The sequence below is a fragment of the Physella acuta genome, unplaced genomic scaffold (genome assembly GCF_028476545.2).
Source record: "Physella acuta isolate Inbredline_101_S28 unplaced genomic scaffold, ASM2847654v3 ptg000575l, whole genome shotgun sequence".
NCBI classification, from domain to species: domain Eukaryota; kingdom Metazoa; phylum Mollusca; class Gastropoda; family Physidae; genus Physella; species Physella acuta.
Window position 1 is genome coordinate 345,783 of NW_026732094.1, and position 5,710 is coordinate 351,492.

Here is a 5,710-nt window from a genome sequence, read left to right on the forward strand (position 1 = left end):
CGCCCTGGGAATCTTCGAAGGAGGAAATGACCTCCTACAACAAGCAGCAGTAGCTAACAGCACCTGGTAAATTCGAAGAATAAAGCCTAGAATATTTTCTTTACAAAATATATAAGCCCTGTGAATACAGATGGGATATCTCCATAGCCCACTTCTTTCCCCTCTCTGTCATAGGTATAAGTTCCTCAATTTATCCTAAAAAAATTATCACCCTCAGTGTAGCCTACTTTTCAAATAGAGCGTTAACAAGTAGGCCTATACGGGTTACGTTAACGTAAGTCCGTGTCTCTACTGCAATCCCCTCCTCCCAGTTTGGAAATTAACTGCCATAAGTATATTATGTGAAAGGCCTTACAAGTTTAATACCGCGTTTACATTAGGGTGCTAAAATGTAGATCCATATTTACAAGAAATAAATAATTAACAGCAGTGGCGTAGCAAGGTCGGGTGCGTCACTTAAGGGTTCACCCCCCCCCCGGAAAAAAATTATATATATATATATATATATATATATATATATATATATATATATATATATATATATATATATATATATATATATATATATATATATTAATATATATAAGCCCTATATATATTTTATATATATATATGTATATATATATATATATATATATATATTAATATATATAAGCCCTATATATATTATATATATATATATATATATATATATATATATATATATATATATATATATATATATATATATAACGATTTTTATCTCTAGTCTGTTATAAATACAGCTTGATGTAGCATGTTTTCTCTATCACTAGCATGTTTACGTCATGGTGTCCGATGTGTGTCCGCAGCTTTAAGTCGTATCTCCTCCTCAACGAAGCAATATCGAGGACTAGTTCCTAAGCAAATATGTTAAGCAAGTTCCGAGGATGATTGTGGGCCAAAAAAAATCCCGGAATTCCTTCCTGGATTTCCCGGAAAAGCCAAAAAACCTCGAAAAAATGCAGTTTTTGGTCCATATCTCGGCAACCAGACCACTTAGCGACTTGAAACATTTACCAATCGATTCCTGCCATAATTTAGAACAATATTGCCGAAGAAAGTTTTCAAAAATATCCTTTCGTTCGGTCACAAAAAATTAATTAAGGAAATTGCGCTTAAATTGTCACTAGACTTTTTATTAACTTGTTTTTTGGTGAACTGTCTCTATTTTTAAACATTTGCATTAGAATTAAATCTCTCACTAATGACTAAATTAATGGAGATTTCAACAACAAATTTGATGAAAATCCTATCAAAGTTGTCTTACAATCAGATATGAAATTGAGAATTTGAAGCTCACTTGCTTTTTTTATTTTTTTAGAGACTTTAATAGAGATTCAGCAACAAACCCAACTTCAATTGAATGACTTGTCAATGTCAAGAGATAATCAGAATCAGTGACATTAAATGACAGTATGTCGCTAGTTGTTTTTAAGTCATCTAGCTTACTTTCCTTCACAAAATGCTGGAGAATTCCAAATGTCAAGTGATGTAGGTCATTATACATAAAAGGAAGCATTGGTTCGTCTGTCTGATAGTCCTTTAAAAAGGACTCTGCACACATATAGAAAAAAAAAACCTAGCTATGCTTGTAGAAATTATCCTGCTTAATGTCGTAAATGACCTCACGCTTTTTAAAAGATTTTTACCTCCCTCCTCCCCTCCGTCACACATCATCACAAAAAGCCAGACCCCGCCCTCTAAAATGACGTCACACCTCAGCCTATACCCCCCCCCCTCATAATTGCAGTTGAATTTTTCTTAGAATACGATTTTTTCCCAAAATCTTATCTGAACTCTGTCGAAATAGAGTATTTTAATCCAGTGGCGTAGCGAGGTCGGGTGTCACCCGGTGCGGCACTTAATAGTGTCACCCCCCAGAGGCGTAGCGACCCTTCCCGGGGACAAATTTCCGATTTGCACCCCCCCCCCTCAAACTTTCGATTTGCACCCCCGTCACGTTTTTCTCTTTATATTTTGCTATTTTTTGCCTTGGTGTCACCCCCCTAAATGGTGTCACCCGGTGCGGTCCGCACCCCCGCCCCCCCCCCTCGCTACGCCCCTGTTTTAATCAATTCCTTTTACAATTTATTAAAACAGTTTTCTAAAACGCTAAAATTCGTTTTCTAACATAGCTTTTAAATAATGCCAAAGTGTGATGTCACACCATCTGACCCCCCCCCTCCCCTCATCACACACCGTCAGACAATAACGGATCCCCCTCCCCTTACGAGTGTGACGTCATTTACGGGATGACCCCCAATGTCCCCACCTATGATTTACATGATGACGTAAAGAAATATCGTGGAAGTATAAAGTAAGTTCATATCGCGGAATAACAGAATTAAGTTGTTTTTTTAAACTATTTCACAAGTAACCACGCAGGTAATACTCATGTCAGAGATGTAGCCGCCCGACAAAGTGAAAAGCGGATTTTTTTTTTACAAGCGGATGGGAGGGGGCAGTGACAGCGGCAATTTTCTCAAACACGGTACTCCGAGGCTTCTTAAACATTTCAAGAACGTTTTACTCATTACCACAGTAAAAAAAAACAATCAGATCTAGACCCTGCTAGATGGTGTAATTAAATTATAGCAGACCTACATATTTTGTTCAATGGCCTAAAACGACGCAGATCTAGTTTTTGTTTTCTCTTAAATCTAGCAGTAAGCCCAATATTAAAGACGAGCCGATCCGCAGCGTATCATACGCCGCTATTTAGTTGTTTTATTTTCTACTTTTCAGTAATTCATAATTTGTAAATTCGACAGTACCAATGCTGCCACTGAAAATATTTGCTTTAAAACACTACCCCCCCCCCCCACTTTCCCCTAACCCCGACCCTACACCCCCCCCCCCCCCCGTGAAGTGAAAGCAGCCTCCTCTTAGTTATTTCTTAGTTACCTCCTGTAAGTTTAAAATCGAACTAAATTATCTGCCCCTAATAGAAACCCGGCTGTACGGCTCTTCGATTTGTAAACATTTAGCTTTGTAAAAATTTAGAGTGAACACCGCTCACCAGACAATGTTGGGGTGGGGTGGGGGGTGGTAGTGATAGTGATAGAGAGAAAGAGAGGGGACTGCAAGGAGGCGCTTGCAGCTTGTTTTCTAACTGATCCCAGAAGAGAATTATATATACGAGCCGACCCGCTGCGTAACATACGCCGCTATTTAGTTGTTTTTTTTCTACTTTTCAGTAATTTATAATTTGTGAATTCGACAGTACCAATGCTGCCATTGAAAATATTTGCTTAAAAACACTAACCCCTCCCCCCCCCCCCCCCCCACGTGAAAGCAGCCTCCTCTTAGTTACCTCCTCTAAGTTTAAAATCGTTTCAAACTCAATTATCTGCCCCTAATAGCCGTCACCAAACCCGTCTCTATGATTGTAAAATGTAAACAGAGTGAACACCGCTCTGTCCGCTCACCAGATCATGTGGGGGTGGGGGTGGTAGTGATAGTGATAGAGAGGAAGAGAGGGGACTGCAAAGGCGCGCTTGCAGCTTGTTTTCTAACGGCTCCCAGAAGAGAATTATATATATAGATAGATAACCACGTTAAATAAAATTAGATAACAGTGCTTGTAGAACTGCCTTGACCGTGAGACACGACTGTGCTCGTGTGGTCTCGTGCCGTAGGTCTTACTGTCAGCGCGACCTTGAAGAAGCGGGTGAAAGGTGGTAAAAAGTGTCCGTAAAGTTGAGTGAAAACAGCACAATTCTGTGTCATAAATAAAATAGTCCTTCAAATTATTTTTCTTTTCTTTTGATAATGCAAATTTTTTTTTTTACATCGGTGCAAAATCTTTCCTTTTTACTTTCTCGTATATACGAAGTATAGAGAAAGTATTGTAATCATGCACAAAAATCACTTGAAATTTTAACTATTTTCACCGTATTATACCTCAGTCCTTCATCACATCCGAAGTATAAAGGACTTATTTTAATCGGGCAAAAATTATCAATCCAGATTTATCAAAATTAAGAGGTTTTATGCGTAATCCAGTCTGAAAAACTGGGCTTTGCAATTCTGTCCGTATGTCTGTGTGTCTGTCTGTCTGTGTGTGTATCCGTGTGTAAACACGATAACTTGAGTACCGTTACAGCTAGGTTGATGAAATTTCATATATAATATTTTATAAAAATCGTAGATCCGTATCAACTTTTGAGCAATTTCCGATAACCTGTTTATTTATTTTTTTGCACGATTACAAGACTTTCTCTATACTACGTATATAAAGTAAAAAGAAGAAAAATTAAAAGAGCTTAGAGCAATGGTTCTTAACCTGGGTTCGATCGAACCCAAGTGTTCGGTATGTAAGTCTCAGAGCTTCGGCGGAGACACACCCGATATATGCTTAAGAGTGTAGTTAGTATAAGGTGCAAGCTTATTTAGTCTACTTTTGGTTGTGTCTTTGGATCAATTTCGATAATAGTGTATTATAGTTTTAAATTATCAGTTAGGTTGAACAAAGTGAAAAAGCATCACCTGTTTTCGTGTTGTACCATTTTTTACATCGTTTAGGAGTTCAAGTGGCCTCAACTATATGAAAATTGCAATATTGTTATGAAACAAGCAATTAAAAAATTATCTACTCGGTACAATATACTAATGTTTTTAGCTCTTAAAATTTCGGCAAGAGTATCGTCTTCCGCCCACCCGCTCCGACCCAGTGTTTTTATTCCAGACTTTTTTCTCCGGGGGGGGGGGGGGGGGCGGTGGGCGATGAACATTTCCCGGGGTGGGGGGGGCGGACCAGAGTTTCTTCCAGGCATCTCTTCGGGGTAAGCCCCCCCCCCCCCCCCCCCGAAATTTTTTTACCCGCCCCCCCCCCCCCGAACGAAATGAAGTTTATATAATTTATATAGAAAATATATACTTTTAACAGTGTCCGCCCCCCGAAGAAAGTCTACCGCCCCCCCCCCCCCCGAAAATTTCAAGTGCCCCCCCCCCCCCCCTGAGAAAAAAGTCTGGAAGAAACACTGGGGCGGACACTATTAAAAGTATATGTTTGCTATATAAATTTCATCTCGTTCGGGGGGGGGGGGGGTTGCGTAGACCCTTCCCCACCCTTCCCCCCCCCCCCCCCCCGAAGAGATGCCTGGAAGAAACTCTGCTCCGACCGTATATTATTTTACTGATCGGATAGCGATTCAAGAATCCACGATATTTATTTCTTATTAATACAGTGATCCTGGCAAGATGTAATGCAATCAAGTAAAAGTATCTGATCTCTAACGATGAAGATGAGAGAATCGTACAATTTTTTAAAAAAGAACGTCGCGTAATTTCTCAATAAAACTGTACATTACGCGTTAATACACTTGGTTTATATTCTAAGTGTTAAAAGAGTTATCTACTCATCAATCAAGTACAAATACTTTGCGATTTTTGTTCGCGCAAAAAGCGCCCCCCCCCCCCCCCCCCCTCGCACACCTCCCACCCATCTTGGACAATGTTTGTAGAGCGGGTTTTAACGAAACTATCTTTCTAACTTTTTAAAAAAAAATGTTACACAATCGTACAATGCACTTTAGAACAATTAGTTTCTTTTCTAAGTGCTAAAGGTTGTTTACTCAAAATCCAGTGTAATTTTGCGATTTTAGTTAGCCTAAAAGCGCACACGCCCCCCCCCCCCCCCCCGCACCATCTTGATAATAGTCACTAACGTATTTTACGGTTAAACAAT